This window comes from Tyto alba, unplaced genomic scaffold (genome assembly GCF_018691265.1).
Source record: "Tyto alba isolate M040663 unplaced genomic scaffold, T.alba_DEE_v4.0 Super-Scaffold_2, whole genome shotgun sequence".
Lineage (NCBI taxonomy): Eukaryota > Metazoa > Chordata > Aves > Strigiformes > Tytonidae > Tyto > Tyto alba.
The window spans coordinates 30,865,665-30,886,265 of NW_024881282.1; the positions used below are offsets into that span (position 1 = coordinate 30,865,665).

At 42.5% G+C, this 20,601-nt stretch overlaps 1 protein-coding gene across 1 annotated transcript in view; it reads right to left on the reverse strand.

The window, feature by feature from the left end:
• SYN3 (synapsin III) overlaps positions 1–20,601 on the reverse strand; it is a 203,184-nt gene that overhangs the window by 56,433 nt on the left and 126,150 nt on the right. The window lies entirely within an intron of this gene.

Sequence of the window (20,601 nt, forward strand, 5' to 3'; positions counted from 1 at the left end):
ACTAACAACACAACTCAGGACAATAGCTGGTATTTGGAAAAACCTTCAAGAACCACAGTAATTTCTATCACTTTCCAAGAGCTTCCCCAGCGTGGACAAAGAGGATAATAGCACCACGTCCTCAGATGACTTTTCATGGGACCAGTGAGCAGTGCTGAAGAGGATTAAAGCACTATCATCTCTAAAGTAAATAAAATGCCTGTGCCTTGAACGTGGATGTTGGTGCAAGCTGAAGTGTTGCCAGGAATGGGAATGTTAGCATGGAAAGCAAAACTATAGGCAATGGATCATAAATAGGTGAAGCTCAAGACTTACTGTGGCAAGCTAATTCCTATGGGAGCTGTGACTAAACTCATGGGCAATGAGAAAATTGGAAAAAGTACAATTTATAATCTCACCAAGGGAAAAAAATTATCCACTAATAAAAACATGACACTCCCTTCATCTCATTAAAGAGGTAACTCACCAGAGAGGCAGAAGATCAAAACAATTGAAAAAGAGTTTGAGGTTTTCTTCCAAGGGAAAGGGAACCTGTTAAGGCTTGTCACATATGCTGAAAGCACAGGCCAGTCAAGTGAAAACTCCCACGGCATGAGAACAGTTGGTCAGCTGATGCAGTCTGGCATAAATTCCTTTATGTCGGAGAACCGAGGTATTTATTTCAGAGGCAGCCTTACTAGACAGTCGTAAAGGTGATCATATCCATTTTTGCTAGATCTAGTTGCCTGGCATAGCTAATAGCTAACACAGCACCACAGTTTAGTGGATCTGAGTTTAAGCAGTCTGTGGTGAACAGAGTCTAAGACATTTTATTACTAGTCCAAATTTATACTTGGTACAACAAGTTGGTAGAAAGCAGTATCAAAATAAGACACCACCCACTGGAAAAGAGTAAGGAGGTTAACCATGACCTGCATTTAGCATTGTTAAATTACAGGATTGTACAGAAGATGAGTGGTTTGTCAGCTACAAAGATTTCCTTCAGCAAAAATCTGAAGAAGTAAGAATGCCTATAGTGTTAGAAACTAATGATACCGAAGCCTGGTGCACCTACAAAGAAACCGATGCAGTAAAACAAACCCTTAAGAACTGAGGTCCTGGAATCATCCACTCCTACAGGAAAGCAAAGCAGATGATCTATGCAAAAAAAAAACCCAAACCAAAACCAGTTGCAAGCAGTAGTGAGATCTGAAGTGGAAGTCTAAAATTCATGAGGTTGTAACAAATGGACATCTGGTCTCTAAAAACATAAGTGACTTCTCCAAATTTTTGAAGCGACAGAGAGATGAAGATCACCAGATCAGTTATTTTGCTCAGGAAGGTCTCAAGCAGGGGATGATCAGAGCTGGCTGAGGCTGCTGCATCCTACATTACAGCACAATAAGAACGAACAAACTCAGAGATGCTCATCAGTAACTGTGCTGGTGTTTTTGCACTGATGGGGATTTTGGGAAGGTCCACGCAACTCTACAGGGTACCTCAGAAACAGACAGTGTTAGTTACTACACTGCATACATGTATCTGGCATTCTATATCATGTTTCTGCTGGCAAAGATGCATATGGAGAATGGTACTTTTAAGAGACCTTCCAAAAGCAAGTGGCAGCAGCAACTGCCTTGATCACAGACCCATGTTATGTCTTGATGGATAGGAGAAGATCAGGCCCCAGTGAAGCGCACCTCCTTCAGATATGATCGCTCTAATTGATTTCTGAACGGCAGGCGCAGCTCATTCAGGAATACTGTTTACTGCCATTTAGTGAGAAATTACTGCATCAGCTGGCATTGAGGATAAGTATCTCTTGAAGTCAAAATAATTTTGCAGTTACTCAGAAACTGATTGTACTTTCATCACAATAGTGATTTGCCAAAAGATCACATATCAGTCCAATATAACTTGGGAAAAACAAACCAAAAAGTACTTGAAATGCAAGGTTTCTGCACTTCACAATGGCTTGTCTTTTTGATAAAAAATGTCATCAAGACAGCATTTTCTAGTGGAAACGTCAAATGAAAAGTAGGAACATTTTAAAGAGTAGTAGGTTTTATTTCCCTTAAACCCAGATTTTTTCCTCGTGAAAATACAATAAAACAGTCTATTGACATCACTTTTTATGCAAAGCAGTACTATTGGGACATTCCAAGTCACAGAAGACTTTTACTTTTGTAATAGTGTACCTGCTATCTTCTGCTAGGATTGCAGTCTCTTGTGTTATCAGAATACCAACAAATGAACAGTGCAGATCTAAGAGAAGCACCTATGAATGTTCCAGGAACCTCAATGCAGCTAGTTACAAACATTGATAACTGTAAAGTTAATTAGGCCTCAGAGGTACTTATTTATCTAATGACCAATTCTGTGGTCTGGGCCTTAATACTTTTGGGGCAGAGAGACAAAGCATTGCAATTGTACTAAAAAAAGCTGAAACATCCTTTATTTTATCACAGAATAGCTTCTAACTTCCAAACCCCTTCCCCCCCCCCCAACCCTATAAACCTCAAAATCCCAACAGCAAAAAAACAAAAATCAAAGTGAAAAAAATGGGATCTCCTCAAAATAAAACATAAAATTAAATTTTCTTCTCGACTCTCCATAGGGTTTGCCCATCCCAACAAGGGAATAGTGACATTGGTTCAAGGTGTCAACCCCTCTCTGAGTCATTCAGCTGCACAGAAAGGAAGGGAAAGGCAAAGCACTTAGAAGGTCTCCAGGGCTTTAGCCCACTGAATTCCTCCCCAGCATACAATCTCTGGAAGAAGTGGAGGAACCCCTTGAGCAGGAAGTGATTCAGAAACATACGATGGTCTGTTTGCAGTGACTCACAACATATCAATAGCAGAATTGTCCAGAGACCTATAGAATGTCAGGACTCTTTTTATACCATTGTGCAACCACAAGTACCAAGAAACATGTGTTTCCTATCACTCAGTCCAGCTTTATGCTAGGTCAATATATATTAGCCTGTCTAAGTGAACGCTTCAAAACAGTCCTGGGTTTGCATATATGTAGAATGTTTTGTGCTCAGGCATATTATTATTATTGTTGTTATTATTATTATTACAATTATTTTAATATTTAGATGACAAGTGTTTCTGTTGGAGACACTATGGATGCAATTACAATTTGTTCTTTGTTCCTGGCAGACTGCACACTACGTAAATACATATACTTTGAATGGTACATATGTTTAACAATATCTCCTGTGAGCAGGTTCCATGCAGACTGCCATCAGGTCTCTGTGGCTGATCACAGTGGTCTGTAACTCTGCAGCATTGTCAGAGGAATGGTGATATTCAGGCTGCCTATAATGTATTATAAGATACCGGTATACCTCTTGAAGAATATTCCACCCTGAGTGTGTTCCTTAAGAAGAATATATGGAGAACTTCAGGTAAGCCAGGAGGCTAAATAGCCTTATACATATACACTCACACATGCAAGCAAAGGAAGAGTTGTTGGTTCTCTATCCTGAAGAATACTCATGTCTGCTTCTTTGGGAAGCTGACAATTCCAGCTATGAATAAAAGCCAATGAAGTGTAGCAGTCCTTGGATTTCTTAATTGTTATGAAAATTTGGCCAAATTTGGTCAAGTTTCAAACTTCTGTTACCTACAGTTAGCACCTGCTAAGCGCAGTCTTGCCAAAGACCTACCTCTATCAAAGGGGAGTAGTCTATCAAAGCATCTGTTTGCACTGAGCAGGTTGCTGAAGTACAGAGGCTCACCGAGATCTTCCCCTGCAATTGCAAGTCCCAAGTGCTCTAGGTACTGAACTGAAGCAAGATGGGTGTGGAAACATGAACAAACAAATATAGGGAAGCAAATGACTTTGTGTGAACTGATATGTAGCAATTATTCCTGTTCATTCTTACTCTGCATAAATGCAGGAGGTGGGGGAATAATTTGTGGCAATCTAACCTTTAATAAAAGGCAAATAAACTACCTTGCAATGACGGCGTGGTAGCAGTTGTTATGCAGACAGGTACCCGTTCATGGTCATTAAAAGCTGACAGGATGTGCTACTGCATACTGATGGTTTTGCATTTCTGTCCCTTTCTGTGTGTGTACCACACTCCCTGGGCTGGGCCAGTGTCAGGGCTACAGCACTGCATGTGAAAGCCATGGCTCAAATATAGAAAAAAACAAGAACTAGCCCTGGGAAGAAGGGCTGGGTTTGGACAGGGAGCAATGGAAAGTCAAATGATGACACTGGGATTGAAGAGTGCTCTGGGAGAGACAAGCTGGAAGTAAAGGTCTGGCTGGGTAAGAATCAGAATGGGAGCCAAGAGCAGAATATATGGGGACCAGTGGGACAAAAAAGTCTGTGTGGAAAGACAGAGCAGATATGATCTGATGTGCAGCAGTGAGGAAGACAAGGAGTGGCTGGGCAAGGAGCTGTGGACCAAAGAAGAGCAGGGTGTGAACAAGTATTTTATGGAAGGCAGATATCTCACAGGGATCAAGGTGCAAACAGAGAACTGGGATGGGCTGGAGAGAAAGTCTGAAAGAGAGGGGCACACTGTGAATGAGCCAGGTGTCTGGGGAGGGAGTCCGAGAGGAGAAATAAGCAGGAGAGCAGAGTATCGGCAGGGTAGGGAGGCAGCATGGACAGAAAGCCTGGGATAAATGCACCGGACGGGTCAGCCAAGGCCAGTGGAGCTGGTGGCAAACACTGGGACTCCATGGGCAAGACATTTAGGACAGGTATTAAAACCACTACATGAAGAGAATGGGACTTGCCTAAGGAGCCAGGATAGGACAGACCCAGCATAAAGATACAGATGAACTGGAGGGAGTAGGGAAGGAAAGCCTGTCTCCACTGTGACTTTTTCCCTTCAGAGCCCAGAGCGGATTTTAAATGTCCCGAGTGTTACCAGTTCTCTCCTAATAGAAAATATTTGCAAAGACATCTGTACAGCCACAAGTAATGAATGCAAACACATGCCTGCTCTTCATGAAGTTCAGGTCAAAGTGCCAACCTTGGTGAGTCATGCATGTGCCAATATATGGCTGCCAGAGGGAATTTTTTTTTTTCCAATTTGCTTTGTGGTAAGCCTAGGAATTGCCATGCTCATATATCATGTGAAAATAACCTTATTAAGGTCAAAAAGTTAAGCACCCAAACTTTAGGAAACACAACTTTAATTTTCCTTCCTCATACATAAGCATTATGAATCAGTCTTTAATTACATGACTATGAGTTATTTTTTCCACAGGTCCCCTTCAGAAGGGTCCACCAGGTAGAACTACTCTGCAGCTAAATCTGGATTTAAGGAGGAGGTTGTTTGCAGGACCCCTGCTTCATTTCTCCCAAAAGTTGGAAAGTGCATAAATTATGAGTCAGGGAGTAGCAGGAAAAGAAAGGGAACTTTGATGATTAAGGCAGCTGAAAGACATCCTCGTGAATTGGATTCAGTCCCTACCTGTCCCAAAACATCCAAATGAAATTCTGAGAAAATCCTTCAAGTCACAATTAATGTTGTGTCCCTCAATTTTTGGCCTTCTTAGTTTGAAACACTGCAAATGGACTTGAAAATTTTTCAATTCTGCTGCAATTAACTCCTGAGAATGATGTCTTTGACTGGTGTTTACATATAAAAAAAGAAGAAAGACTTCAAAACTGGTGTGGAAAAGAGCAACTGAAATTATTTAAGAGCTGAAGAACATACCTATCACTGAGTTGCCTACCGAACTTTTTGACATGTGACTTGAATACAGGTTACAAATATGTTCCTGAGGAGTAAATACCAGCTGTAAAAAGAATCTTTAATCCAGTGGAGAAAAGTAAAGTAAGAAACTATGTCTGTGAGCTGAAGGTAGGCAGATTCAGATGAGGAATTTGACAGAAAACTTTAACAGTGAGAGTAATTAATCACCCCTCAAAAATCAACCCAAGCAAATCATCAGCTCCCTATCCCTTGAGGTCTTCAAATAGAGACTAGCTGCCTTCCTAGTCTACTTGCCTTATAGTTTGGATAATCCTGAATTATTGGAGTAATTATAGGGATAACTGAATGAAATGTATATATAGGTCTGTAAAATACAGGAAGTCAGACTCTGTGACCTAACGGCCTTTATCTTTACTAATCCAAGTTCCAGGCAGTCATGGTTGCAGCTGAAGTCAGTGGAATCTTCTCTATGATAAATAGTGCTACACAGACAGAAAAAAAACAAGGTCTAAGGTATCTCACTTAAGACACTCAAATATAGTACATACTTTTGTCCTTAATCTCTTACTAGCTCAATTTTACATCTATAAAATAGGGCTGGTAATCTCCCCTTAGGTGGAAGAGATGTTTTGAATGTGCACTGATTATTGTTTGTGAAACTTCAGTGATGAGAACCACTGAAATGCCCATGGGTAAAAGAATAATTCTCACCTCAGGACAGCATTTTAATAGTGTGAGAATGGTGGACAAAAAATTATGAGGAGGTAGTGTCTCATTCAGTCAAGACCGGGTATTAAATGATGCAGAAAACTTGGGAAGAAAAACCCCAAACAGTATGTGATCCAGTAATCAAGGACTGGCACGTAGATGCATAAGCATAAGGAAAGCAAATAAAGTTGCACAATCAACCCTGATTCTGGCATTTCCAAAGAGACCTAGAGTTTTCAGCCTGATTGTCTTCCTCTGTTTATTAGCTGAAAATGTAATATAGTAAAATATATAACTGCAGCATGACATAAATTCAGGTGTATCTCCATTGAGCCTACACTAGGGAGAAACTTGTCTCAGTTACACAAACCAGCAACTCATTCCGGAGAATTTGCAGATTTGAGTCACAAAGAAAGACTGGAAAATGGTGCAAAGTGAAGCCAATGGGATTTCTACAACTGGATTTGGAGAGGAAAATTCATCCCAGAGAGGAATGGGAGGGAGGTATGATTAGAAGATGGGTGGATCATGTCGAAGGTGAGATGTCAGTTACCATGTAGGTAAGGAGTCAACACCTGGAAGGCAGTAAGTAAATCCAAAATGATCCCAGACTACATGGAAGCCTCTGGTTTTGTCAGAGCCCTGAGCTTGTTAATGGCCCTAATGACCCTGACTCCACATCTGGGGCCCACAGTGCCACAGTCATGGGCCCAGGAGCTCTATTTAAGATCTAGTTCTGGGCATTTTCTCCTTGCTTGAGCTATACTGGAGGAGTGCTGGTTTCCTGTACAGCCACAGGAATGCCCCTGCCTGGCAATGAAGCCCATTGAGCTGGACCTCAACCTAAGGATTGTCTTCCTGGCTTGATTTTTGTCACTATAGACCTGCCTGATGATCTCTGGAGCTGATCCTATTCCTCATGTATTGATGACTTCCTGGCTTGACCTCAGACCTGTCTCATCACCATTATACTGCATTTTGACCTGAACTTCTGGTTGGACCTGGCTGTCGCATCTGAGTCTGTCCTGTTCACCTCTCTCTAGCACTGTGGGACACAGACTTGGCTGGCAAGGCTCCCCCTTGGCTTCTGGCTCCCATCCCTTTAAGGATCAGCCCTGGTCTTGCTGTTCCCTGACAGATTTATCCTGGTGTTTGGATGTCGGGTGCTCAGGAGGGAGAGGCTGCCTTGCCAGCTGGAGCCAGAAAGCAACGTAGCAAGTCTGAGAGGGAGGGAGGACTCTCCAGCCAAAAATAACTAATTTCATTTTTTAGCCATAACAAAAGTTTGGTGACTGGTAGCTGTGTGTATGTGTGACTAAGTGTGTGCACCCAGAGCTCTAGTTGGGCTGTAAGATGACATCAGCTCAAGGAGCATGCCAGCAGCCTCTCAGTCATCTCTTTCCTTTTGCTTGCCAAGAGCTGTTGACACTTCCCAAAACATGTGGTAAAAGAAGCCTCATGCATGTTTACATTCAAGGCAGGATGAGGGCCTGCCCCTGACCAGACTGCCACAGTGTACTTCAGAGTCCAAGACAAAACAATGCTGCTTTGACAGAGGCTAATTTCTGATGGCTCGTCATTAGCTGGGTGAGGCTGTTCCCCATATTTGCCCTCTACTGTATCTGCTTATTTTCTGACATTCTGATATATGAGGAATCAGAATTAAAGTCAAGCGGGGAACAAAAGTGGTCAGCCTAGAAATGACAGGAGTGAGGTCTCGTGCCTGAAGTCAGCCTTGGTGAGTGGTTTCCGAAAGCTGGTATAACCACGGAAGCTGTGTATAAACTTTGTGAAAAGCACTGCATGTCCTCTGCCCATTTCCCAGCGAGTAAGCATCACGTAACGTAACCGCGGTCGTTACCTTCCGCGATGGGGATTAACAGGAAGTTTACTTTGCTTTATAGACATTGTAAGTAATACCAACAACGGCCAGCTTTTAACTACTGAGGCAGGCGTTCTTTTGTGAGCTGAATAGCTGAAGTTTGATGTGGATGGTGACCCATCTGCTGAGGAGAGGGGGTCTGGTGGGCACAGTGTTCCCTCTCACCCCTTTCACCCTCGGGAAGTGACTGACAGGGACTAGTTGGTAGATAGGCTTGAGTCTGTTCAGTTGGCACACTAGGTTTTATCATAAGAGTAGTCAAGTTTGTTTTTTTTTAAAAAAAAAAAGATTCTAGTATGAGGGGGAGGGATATTATAGCTTTAATTATGCACGATAAGCCAGGCAAACCAGTGGTATGAACACCCTCATCTTAAGCAACAGCCAGTACTCTTGGGCCATGAAAATCCAGACTAAAAGATGGATTAGAGTATGTTGTTCAAAAAACTTTATTTGGACTGAATGGAGTATGTATAGGTCTCTAAGATGTGTGTGCTCTGGTTAAAACACAGGTGTTACTGGAGAACAGAAGTGGCTGTGGAAGCCAAAGCAGGTGGCCAGCTGCAGTAACCTGCAGGGATGGTTAATGGGCTAAGAGTGACTGGTAGAAGTGGTGTGGACGTGCTGTGTGGGCTGCTGAAACTGGGGTCAGGCCTTGCTACCCAGCTGTGACCGTCTCAGGCACAGGCCAGCCAAAACTGCAAGCAGGGGTCTCTGAAGCAGCATTAGCAGCTGTTTCACCAAAAACTGAGAGAGCTTGAAATGATGGTTGTGTTATAGGAAGGGGCTAACTGATGAATTAGCCCTTACACTACATTGTTCTTACAGTACATTATTCTGTTTATTTTTACTGTCTTCCCTTTCTTCAGCAATGTGCTGTTCTGGTAAGTCATTAGATTTGCCATATGGCAGCAGGGAGGCTGAGCTGATCAGATCAGATGAGCCCATCAGTTCTTGTTTTCCTATGTTTTGAGGTGGGAGATTCAGCTGGTGTTTGTTAGAGCCTTAGAAACTGAGCTGTACCATTTTACTGCCAGCCCAGAATTGTACAGGAGGGTTAGACAACTTTAGCTTCTCTTCAGACCGATTCTTTGCTCTGAGAATTTGCTTAATTTCTGAATATGACTAAACTAAACTAATGGGGAGAATGGTACTTTCAAGGAATATTTATCTCCTTAATGGCTTCCAGAGACTTCAGGGGAAAAACTCCTCATCAGCTTATAAGATGTAGAAGAGTGGTCAACTGATAGGACCTCACAGATTTCAGTAAATTTTGAAAAATTGCAGAGGCCCTGTTATCCCTAGGCTTTTTCAGAGTTCAGCACACTCAGCCAAAGGCTCCATAAGCCTTCCTCATCCCCCTACAGCAAGTCTTAGGACTCATTGAGTCCATCACCTCCTACCAGTAATTTTGAAAAACTTCCCTAGGGGCTTGTTCCTTTGTCTCTCAGGATTTGTGGTTTTTAATCACAGAGGCAGAGCTACGTGAAAAGCAGACTCCTGAATTTGGTAGCAGTATTGCATTCAGAGTTGAATATAATGAAGAGCTGCAATTAGCTGGGCACAATGACCAGTGTTAGGACAAGTGCACAGCACAGTATTGTTCTCAGTGTTGCAGGCAGAGCTAATGCATATGCAGCTATTTTCTATTTTCCACTCAGTTATTGTTATCTTCTGTAAAGGGCAAAGCTCCACTGGGTTCTCTGGACCTGCTGTCCTTTTGTACTGTTCAAGACCTTTCCAGCTCATGCTGTTTCTCAGAACAGACACTGTCCCACTAACTCCAACCTAAGGCTTCACCCAGTTAAGAATGAAAGATGCCCAATTTGCATGAAGATTGTCAATGAGTGAAAAAGTGGGTTCACCCGACTGCATTGCTGGTCTTAGTGGTCACTGTCTTTTCTTGCTTAGCGTGAAAACTCATGTGCACTGTATCATGGATTTTACCCCAATTATTGCATTTCTGATAGGAAACCACTAGCAATTTTTGGTCAGTCTTTTTCTCTTGGCATTTTTGTCCTCACTTCTGTAGATATCTACCTTCTCTCTTTGATTCCATGTATATGCATTCATCTAGCATTATTTATGAATTAAATCCCGTAATTATATTTGTGTTTTATTTTTTTGGGACAGCTTTTAACATATCTGTAAGGATGTAGAACTCTTCTGGTAGAATCAAAAATAATTTTTTAGTTCTAATACCCTGTGATCCATGTGTTTCCAGTCTAGGGTCCAAAGAGCCAAGTGATTAAAATGTTACCTGCTTATACTTGATTTTATTTCTTTCAATCTAGACCTACTGGTGCCAAGAGTGTTCTTCTGAAATTAGGCAGTAAGATAGAGATAATTATGTCCACATTTGTTGTTGTCTCTTCTTGACATTTCAGTCAACCTCTGAAAATTGCAGGCTAGAAAGCAACCTAATCAGCGGTAGGCTCAATTTTAAAACTATTTTCTGTGTTGAAAGTTACAAGTATCAGCCCTGGAAGACATCACCGATAAGCATTTGAATGTTGTAATTTGTAAAGAGTATTTTAAAATGTCAAGCATAAAATTCCTGTTTCAAATTTAGAGGTTAGAAAAAAACCAAATACTTGGGGTTTTTTGCTACAGTTCAGGTGATATAAATACCAATAGAAACCTGTATCATCACTTAAAATGGGTTTGCATGAAATAGTAACAGAGATGTCTGTACCGGTACTGGTTTCAATGGCAATAGTCACAGCAGGCATTTAACAGAATTCATTATGAACAATTACTTTTGAATCTAGTCTCTGTGTCTGCTAACCATTCATTTGTCCAGCCTGGTTTCTTCAAATATATGTTTGTTAGCTGACTGAAGTGAACACATCCAGTCTGTAGGCTGTTTTAGAGATATTTGCAGCTGAAAGCACAATTTGTTACATCATACATGTTATTCTGTACTTTCCTGGATGTCAGAAACTACAGAAATATTTCAGAACTAAAACAGATCAGACAGCCAAAAAGTCAAAGAAATAAAAAATTTATAGGCAAGGAACTGAGGATGAGAGATTAAGCAGCCTGCCAATGCTTACAAAGGAAAATCTATGCTAGACTAGGAATTGGACCCAGACATCCTGAATGTCATTCCAGGCTTAACCACAAGACTGTCCCTCTTCTGATTCACAAATATTATTACAAATTAACTAGTGGTTCTCTGAATCCTTGTGATTCATTAGTCATAAACAGTGGAGTAAAACTATTGCATTCTTTGTAAAAATGCAACACTTCGGGCTTGGGTTTTTCCCCTGGTACCACTCAGCCTTTTCAGCTAATGGGTCATTGACTGAAATGTGGGCTGTGATGTGGCTGTTACCAGATTTAGAGATAGTTGGCTGTTTGTCATCGTTCTGTGTATGTAGCCAGGATTCTCATAGGATACTACTCTGTGACAAAGAGATTAGACTGGTAAAAAGAGGGCATAGCATTAGAATTTGAGCTGTCAGAGCAAAGGAACGACTCTTGTATTCTGTCACTTAATACGTGCATTTTGTCTCATAGATATGCTATATACTTCTGGGACAAAGGCATGGGCTTCCAGAGGTATTTTCAATCACAAAAAATTATTTGAAGACTGTTGACCTTTTGCTTCAGGATTTTTGGGGCAACATTTCTACACTGTAGCTGGATAGCTCTGAAAATAACTTATAGTTTTTCAGGACCAAGAACAAAATCCAAAAGGTGTCTCTAACCATCAGGAATGGGTATGAGCTTGCTCTCAAGACCCGGCTTCAGTGTAAACTTTTAAAATCCCATGTTACTGTCTGGTGAGGCGCTCTCTGACTAAGGACCAATTAGAGAAAAGAGGGTGATTGTGCAGCTGATCCCAATATTACTTCCAATGAGCACACATCTCAAACTCAAGTTCTACCTAAGGATGATGAATGGCCAACCTATAGCCATCAAAATAAATGAGAATCATGTTTCTGAGCATGAGGAAATCTAACTATAATGCTGCTCATGGTATTTTAGAGGAAAAATGGTTGTCAGGCATGTAAAGATGAAAGTCTGTGCTAGGACATGAATCTATCTGAGCAGTGAAATTTGGGAAATCCCCTTGTTAAATTCACTGACTAGTGACTGTAAAGAACCACGGAACAATAGATATTGTGATTGAAACAGCTGCAGAAGTCGTCTAGTCTGCCCACTTATTCACAGAAATACTATTGTTAGCACATCATTAGGTCTGCCCTAACTTTGAATAGCTGAGTCCTGAAAACTGCCTAAATTGGGTATTCTATGACCTCTGTGGGTTATCTGTTCCAATGCTGCACTACCCTTATAGGAAATTTTGTCTTAATGTCCAGCTCAATGTCTCGGGCCACAGTTTGTGGCTGTGGTTCCATGTTATATCATCTGATGCTACTAGAGAGAATGTGGATCTGATATGTTTGTAATTACCCTACAGGCTATTAGATTTGCCTTCCCTTCACCTGCCTGAACAAGCCAAGATATCTCAACATACCCTTGCTGATTATGTTCTCCAAGCCTCTGACCACTGTGGTAGCTTTCTGCTGGATATTCTCCAGTTTATTCACATCCCTCTGCTATGGAGAAGCTCCAGACTGGACCGTATGTCATATGCAGCCTCACCACTGTCAGGCAGCAGGGAAAATAACCTTCCTAGATCTGCCAGCCATGCTCTTCCTCTGCGTTACAGTGACAATGCACTATCAGCTCATTCAGTCTGACATCCACTGTAACCTCCTTATACTTTTCAGCGGTGCTGTTACTCAGCCAGCTCGCTCCCAGCATGTAGGGATGCAGGGAGTCATTCTACCTCAGGTACAGAACCTCACATTTCTCTTTTCTGGACTTCATGAAGTTTCTGTTGGCACAACCCGTAGGTGCTTGAGGTCCCTCTCAGCTGAAGGTGTTATTTGTTGTGTCAGTCAGCTGTCATAATTTTGCATCTTCCACAGATATGCTGAGGGTTCACTTCTGTTTGTTGCAGACTGAAGTATATGGGCCACAGAATCAGCCTCCAGAGTACATCATTTGTTACTAGCTGTGAGCAGATGTTAAACTTTTGATCACTGTTACCCATTCAGTCTCAGGGTCTAACTGATTTTCAACCCACCTAGAAGTCCTTTGTTCCAGCCTTGGCACTGAAGAGCCTAGAAGGTATCAGAGCTTTACCATTACTAGATGTTTCTAAAGAAGCACTAGGGGAATTGTTTCCTAAATGAATTCATACTGATTTATCAAAAAGACTGTATGTGACAGTATGATGTTGATAAAGGAAAGACCATGTTCAAATGGGAATTTGGCATTCATGAAAAATAGGGTGTCTCTGTTGTACTGGAATCTCAAAAACTGTTACTTTTCCCTTCCCACTCAGACTTTGCTTCTTTCCTTAGCTACAGAAACTGAAATTTAGGTTGATTATTCAGTTTAAGGAGAAGGGATAAGGCCTGGGGTAGAGAAACAGTGAAGCTGATACTGCTAGATAGTTGTCTACAGACCCAAACAAACTGTAGTGGGAAAAGGCCACTTTTACCTTACGTTTGCCAAACCTGCCAACTCAAAACATCCTCTTCTAGGAAAAAATTACTTGGCATTCTGTCGTAATACTTAATTACAGCAGCCTTCTTCCCCCACCCCAGATAGATTAGAAGAGTTTCTAAAAGTGAACAAATTAAATAGATCCATCTGTAATTTTGCTTTGACTGAAAGTTCTTCTTCCTGGTGTGAAAAGGTGGGGTCAAACCAAAAACGTTTCTTGTCCAAATGTGCATGGCTCTGGATTCAAGATATTTAATATCTAAACTCTATGCCTCTAGTCCACATCTGCTAGCAGGAGGTCAGAGATGAAAACCACCTCACATATCCAGGTCAGAGCTTTTATAAGGTGGCCTTTTATTCATTCATCTCTTCTTCATTACTCCTTTTTAGGGTTCCATTTCTTTTTGGTTCCTGTTAGGTTAAGGGGAATTACACATCCATATAGCAAGGAGAGAATGGATTCCTTCTTCCTCTGTAGACAGTAAGGAAAACTAGAGGAAGCATCGATTTGTAATGTAAGATGTCCAAAGAAATCCTTAGCAATTATTACATCACAACTATGTAATTATGAGAATACAGTTTCCTCTCTACACCTGAGAAACTGCAGGGTTGAGGTACCTCCCATACATGTGCACTATGACTGAACAGTGCCAGAAGTAAGTTCTAAGGGAGAAGTTCCTCTGGTTGCTAAGCCAGCTGGGTGACCTACTTGTACTGTCACTGGATACTGAGCATCCTTGTTTGAGCACAAAGTTGGTATTATTGCTGATGCTCAGACCAACTAGTCATTTTGCTCTGCCATCCATGATAGGATTTAATCTCAAGTAATCTGAGGTGGAAATGAAACATGATGCAAAGCAACTTGAAGGGCTTTTCACTTCAGACAGGCTTATTTAGTTTCCCCTGTATGGCATAGTTTACTGAATATGAAATCAGAAACCTCCTGGTAAAGCAATAGCTCTTCTCAGAGAGGGAAGAGAAGCCTCTCTTACAACACACCAGTGCTGTGGTGTGTTAACAGTGCAGGTGTTACTGATCATGGGAATGCATTTCCTAGAGCCAGACATAAGAGAGAAGAACGATGTGAGGCTGCCTTTTATAGGGACAATCTACTTATACTACCTTCTGTTAATTAACTCTGGACTATACATACTATTTATCATATCAAAGCCCTGATCTGAAAAAAACATGTTCTTTTGGTCCCAAATCTAGTCCCTCTGTACCTGTGGATTTCATTTTTAACCTTAAGCATGTAACTGCGCAGTCCCCTGAGGAAAAGCTTGGGCTGTGCTGCCCTGTGCAGTCTATGCAGATCTTCACAAGAGATTAGTATGCAGCTCACAGCACTCATCCCCACTAGTCTCTTGATGTATTAACCTCCTGTGCTACATACATCCAGCAGCTCTCTGGAAGGGTTATTCTGGGTCTGACGGCCTTTTTCTTCCTTATTTCATCACTTGCCTTCACAACTTTCCTCCTCCGCACAGGGCATGTGGGCTGTTTTCCCTGGATGAACTAGCAAGTGTTGCCACTGCCAGGCTGGTGATAGCCAAGGCTGGTTCCTCAGTTAGCCCCTATCTCTGTTTACTCAGCTGCCTTGTACTAGATATATACCTCTGTATACACTTAGGATGACTTGCTGTGGTGAAGGAAGCTGCCCTGCCCTTGCTGCCCTCCCATCTCCCCCGATCTTGCTTTTGTTCCTCTCTGGTGGCCAATTCAAAGGCACAAAATAACCCCCCAACCAAGAGGTGAAGGAGCTGGTTTGCAGAGGCAGCTTCCAGCAGTCCGGTATCATTTCTCTCCTCTAATATAAGCCCCTCCAGGGAGATGGGTGTGAACACAGCTTTGTCACTGGGTTCCCACAACCCGCCTCCCGTGGTAAGGGCTTCCTCTGGCCTTGAGGGTGAAGGAAGGGAAATTTCCCTTCAGCTCAGTAAACTGCTACAATGAAGTGACTTCGAGTCCTCCATTTTTTGGTTACTTATTCTCCTGGCATTTTAGTGAGAGCCAAAGAATCTGTTTTCCATTTGCTGTACTTTTGCCGGAGACTGTAGTTGCTCTTTGAACCTACATGAGCAGGAAACCCATTAAAGGCCCAAGAGGACAGGGATTCAGTGCCAGCCAGCGCATTCCTCAGCTCCTTTCATCCTGCAACAGGAGAGTGTTTCTGGCTTCTTCAGAAGGGATATTACCACATTTTGTTCAAATTTAAGCCTGATTTCAAGAGCAATTCTACCACTCACCTTATAGTTATCATTATTCCTGCCATTTGCACTATTATCTTTATGATTATTATCTCTAACTCAGAAATATCTATGGAGAGGTCATTACAGAAAACCCAAATATCAAGCTTGCCTTTCAGTATCTTGCAGACTGTAATGATAGATAAAATAGCAAGAAAATCTAGGCTAAGGGCATGGCCTATCAGACTGTGGAAAACTGTTGTTCAGGGCTTTTAAGGAGCTTCTGGAAAGAGAATGAGAAGGCTGCATATAGTATAGGAAATAAGAGCTGCCTGTTTCAGGTAGAAAAAGTATGAAAAATCTCTCATGGATGATAATATATCTTTAATCTTGCAGCTACCACCCAATAGGATTTTTCTTGACAAGAAGTGGCACAGCTCAGAAAAAGTGGGGTTGGTATGTTGCTGGATTAGCCTGGACATACACCCACTCTCTCTGCTAACTGCAGATAGTCTTCCCAAAAGTGTGCTGCTGTCCCTTTGCCTCAATACAGTGTGCCTCACTATGACTTTCCGCTGCATGAGACCCTTAGGATAGCTAGTTGGCTGCGGCTGAATCTGTCCCATGGATTCTGGAGTGAGAGTTGGGGAAGCAGCACATCACAAAGAGAAAAGTGTAAGCCTCAGAAGGTACTTCGAAGAAAACAAAGGTAGACTGGGGTAGTACTGGGAACAGGAAGGCACAGATAATCTGAGCCTAAAAATTGAGAATGAGGGGTTTGGATCTGATGCAATGAAAGAAGGAAGCCAGAAAAGCCAATTTTAAGGGTGACCCAGCTGGAGTTTCAGTTTGTTATTTCAGTGAACTTCATGACAGCTAGTCTTCCTGTGTCAGGTTTTGGCCCCTCTGATAGTTAGCTCTATGCGACTCTAGTGACATGAATCTTCACTAAAGCTGATATGATGAGCTGGTGAAGAGTTACCTCAGTGCACAGGAATATAAGCAAAGTGGATGACAGTGCTGTCCCATCCTCTGCTGAGATGGCCTCAGGTAAGGAAAGAGGAGACACAAGGATATCCCATGTATCATGCAGCTATCAGAAAGGCCTTGAGGCTTCTCTAGTTTATGCCTGGGACTGGGTCCTACTGGAGGGATCTAGACAGACCTCTGTAGAGGACAGTGATGGCATCTCCCACACCATCCTAGTGATGGCAATGCTTGAAGAGGTACTTTTACCTCTTTTGTTCATTTCTGCTTACAAAAGAGGAAAAAAAAAAAAAAAAGGATTTTTCTAGGCAGTGATATGGAGCAAAGTCTGTCAAGCATGCTCTGCATGTCCAGGAGAGTCACTGATTCCCATATTGGCAGTGGTCATGGGTTAGGAAGGAGCCTATATTGAACATCACAGCAAGCACCTCACTCCCAACAGAAAATAGCACTTTGCATGGGGAAGATTTTCTGTGAGTAATCAACAGCTAGTTCAACCCTGCAGTTCACAACAATTAGCTTCCGAGATTGGGGAGCCTTTGCTGGCAACCATTCCAAATTCCTTTATCTCCGAATAATCTAACGTAAAGAGCAAGCAGAGAGCATTTGTTCCAATCCTTGGCATTGCCCAGATGGCTATCTCCTCCCTTGCTCATTCTTCTTGTACTTGAGGTTATTTTAAATGAAGACACATACCACACACAAAAAGCCTGCATAAAAACTTTGTCATGGTTATGGAGTCAAGTGCTTAAAAAATTAGGAAATCCAGGATTGAAGTTACCCGGGCAACATTTGTGCAGATGGGTTATGACACCAGCTTCATTTCAAAGCACACACGCCCTTGACCGACGGGCAGGAGGGAACCGCTCAGAGGGTCACTCGTGGCTGGGAAAGCCTTGCAACAGTTCTCTGCAGTACCTCCTGCCTCATGCGCCGTGGGAAGTCGATGGTGGTGGTCACCAGAGGAGGCAGGCGACTGCAGAAGGAACAAGAGCCATCAGGGGACTGAAGCAATGGGCTGTTGCCCTGCAGAGATGGCTGGTGTCCCTGACACTGCCACACAGCTCCACTGTGATGCTGGGCAAGTTACTTCGTGATTACTACAGATTTCCTGCGGATGATCATGACATGGCTATCCCTTGCTTTCTGGATGCCTGACATACCCTCCAGTCCCAGGTTGTTCTCTGAGGTTGATTCCCTGACCCTACGTGCAGAAAAGGCCCACAAATGGGGGTGGTATGTGTGTGTGTGTGTGTGTTGGGGAGTTGATTCGCTGCAGGGCAAGGGTGAGGAGGCAGGGGTTCTGGTGACAGGGCTGCAAGCTATTGAAGCTGGCACTGCAGCCAGAGCCCCTGAGTGGTTGAACCACAGCCTACTTGCAAAAGGGACTGAATGCTGCAACTGCATCTGAGCTTTGTGCTTTGAATATAAAGTGCTGCAGCATGCTAGAAGCTGAAAATCCAAGACCTTGCCATTCTGTATCAGGTACACATAATCTTTTGACTCTGCACTTTCAGCAGGCAGCCTCTCATCTACAAAATACATAATAACCACTGTAGTGCTGTGAAAACAAATTTGGTGATGTTTCTGAAGCAGTTAGATATGATATCTTGCCGAATGCCATGAACTCAAAAGGGGTTTTAGTCATTCTGCTCTCAGAACATTGTTTAAATCCTGTGTACTAGAGAAGATCCAGGTCCTTCCACTGAACAGAAGGATAAAGCTAAGTATGAAGTATTATTTTTTTTTTATTTGCAGAAATTCTGTGGCAGGAATCCTGTGAAATAAATTATCTACACTGCAGGGCTCAGAGAATGGAAATGAAAACTTCAGTGACAACCCTTTTAAGGAAACTTCCTGTAGACACTTCCTGCCTTTGCAACTGTAATAGCATTTGAGCGTATTTTTTGTGCTCAAACTATACATTTATAGTCTTCTTTTGTAGCCTACCAGCCCCTGCTGACCTAAAACTTTCCTGACAGATGATAACATTTTATTGTTTTAAGTAATTGTCAGCCACAAGCTCAACTAAACCAGCGCAAACCTTGTGTATAGAAAGCTTGTTTTGGAATAAGTGGTTTATTTGATTTGGCTTCCTTTGATTTGTTTGTTCAGGAAAAAATTGTGAAATAACGTGATCATCTCTCATCAACTTTATATTCCACAGACCCTTTTGGATGGGCTTACTAGCACATCTCTGAAGACACAGCAGGTATGTGTGGGAGTTGGAGTATGTCTGAGATGATGGCTGATGACCTGTTAGATTTTTTTCCGAAGCTAAGTTCAGCAACCCTTCTGACATGGCAGACTTTTAGTACGGGAAATTTTAAAACATTTTTGATTGGAAGATAAAAAGAATGTAATAAAAATAATATTTTTAAACTGTTTTGTTTTCTCTGCCTTCTCTTCAGCTTCTGCTCCTTGTTTACAACTTGAAAGAAAAGGAACCAGATTCTTTCACCCCATGAAAGGTTTAACACAGGTTAAAGCAGCAGCTTAGGATTTTTCTTCAGTAATAACCAGCAAACAAAGCTAAATCCTTTCGCAAAATAACAAATTTAATCGGGCAGGAAGCTTTGCACCAGCTTCTGCCAATCTACTGCCCAGTGCAGAGGCACAGGAACCTCGGGGGTCTCCAGGGAGACTGGCAGCGCTCCAGCCCGAGACTGCCCAGAAGATAAAGGTTCCAGCCTGTTGGGAACATGCAGCAAAGTGTGTGACTGTCCCATTGGTACTCTACGTTGGGAAACTATTACAGGAATGCGTAGTTCAACAAGCCTCTACACACAAGCCTCTGTTTTTTTCCCTTGAGATAAGATTTCGTGTTATGAATTCTCAGGGCTTCCCCTGTTATGCTGGGCAGAGGAATCCTGGCTTAACCCAGCAAATGATGAAAGGGGCCCATCGTACGGGACACAGGCAGGCCTTGTCGCCGGAGGTACCCGCAAGCCACCTGGCAGGACATTAAGGAAGAGTTTTGTAAAGCGTGGACCTGTCACCCTTGGCTCAGCTACCCATGCCGAAAGCGGACAGAGGCTCATGCGGTCCCATCCATGCTAAGTTCAGGCTACCTGAGCTGGGTGCTAACAGCAGTCTCGTTGTAGCAGCCCAGAGTTCAGAGCAGGCTGCCAAACCGGCCCAGTTCCCCGGGGGAGTGTGCTTGCTAATAGCTTTACCGTGAACTCCATGGCTACGGTTATCAGCACACGCACGAGAGAGATAGTTTAAAGCTAGTACGAGCTTGTCTGCGTGACCCACGGACTGGCCTCTGATTGCAATGTCTCTGTATGCTTAGCCTCTATGCCCCCTCTTGCGCTCGCTCCTTTGACACACCACTAAATACACATAACACATTTTTGAAAGGAGGGAACAACCCCCCACCTCCACTCAGAGGCTAATGGAGAAAAGCCGTGTTCAAATACAAGTGCACAAAAGGTTTCAAAGTAATTTTCTTGAAAATGGCTGGGAATAATTTCTTTCTTTCCCTCAGAGCTTTTTCTAACTATTTTAAAATGTAAATACTTGCAACAATGGCTAATTGTCAGAAAAATGTAAGCTATTTCTTAGTGGGATTCTTGTCTGCCCATTTCTACATTCCAAACTTTTGTCTTTATAGCTGAGGTCTTGACTAAATTATATAGCTCAAC